The sequence below is a fragment of the Schistocerca gregaria genome, chromosome 6 (assembly GCF_023897955.1).
Source record: "Schistocerca gregaria isolate iqSchGreg1 chromosome 6, iqSchGreg1.2, whole genome shotgun sequence".
Lineage (NCBI taxonomy): Eukaryota > Metazoa > Arthropoda > Insecta > Orthoptera > Acrididae > Schistocerca > Schistocerca gregaria.
In genome coordinates, this window is record NC_064925.1 from 368199753 (window position 1) to 368200660 (window position 908).

The following is a 908-nucleotide window of genomic DNA, read 5'->3' on the forward strand; positions in this document are numbered from 1 at the left end:
CTGTTGAGAAACTACATACTGCAGCGCCAGACCTGAAGATCATCTGCAAGATATTATCTACACCGGTAGTCGTCAGTTTGTCACTTTGATCCAGACGATGTTTTTTGATTTCTTAATACAACTGAGATCACGGGTCCTATGACATAACGTCAGTGATGATGCAGTATCTAGCCCATGTTCAAAGTCAAACTTCCTGGCAGATTAAAACTGTGTGCCGAGCCGAGACTCGAGCACGGGACCTTTGCTTACGTGGGCAAGTGCTCTACCATCTGAGCTACCCAAGCACAAATCACACCCCATGCTCACAGTTTTACTTCTGCCAGTACCTCGTCTCCTACCGCCTGAACTAGCAGAACTAGCACTCCTGGAAGAAAGGATACTGCGGAGACATGGCTTAGCCACAGCCTGGGGGATGTTTTCAGAATGAGACTTTCACTCTGCAGCGGAGTGTGCGCTGATATGAAACTTCCTAACAGAGTAAACCGGTATGCCGGACCGAGACTCGAACTCGGGACCTTTTCCTTTCTCGGGCAAGTGCTCTACCAACTGAGCTATCCGAGCACGACTCACGATCCGTTCTCACAGCTTCAGTCCTGCCAGTACCTCGTCTCCTACCTTCCAAATTTCACAGAAGCTTTCCTGTGGACCTTGAAGAACTAGCACTCCTGCAACCAAGGATATTGCGGAGACATAGCGTAGTCACAGCCTGGGGCATATTTCCAGCTCAGATTGTAGAGCACTTGCAAAGGCCTCGAGTTCGAGTCTCCGTCCAGCTCACAGTTTTAATCTGCAAGGAAGTTTCGTATCAGCGAACACTCCGCTACAGAGTGAATATCTCATTCTTGAAACATGTTCATAGTCGTTGAGCTCTTCTGACCAACGCATTTTCCCGATACTCTTCCTCTACT

At 48.5% G+C, this 908-nt stretch overlaps 1 non-coding gene across 1 annotated transcript; it reads right to left on the minus strand.

Moving 5' to 3' along the window:
- Positions 1-487: 487 nt before the first annotated feature.
- On the minus strand, positions 488-562 carry Trnas-aga (transfer RNA serine (anticodon AGA)). Its single transcript has one exon. It is a non-coding gene; the product is annotated as a tRNA-Ser (tRNA).
- Between the last annotated feature and the right edge of the window lie 346 nt (positions 563-908).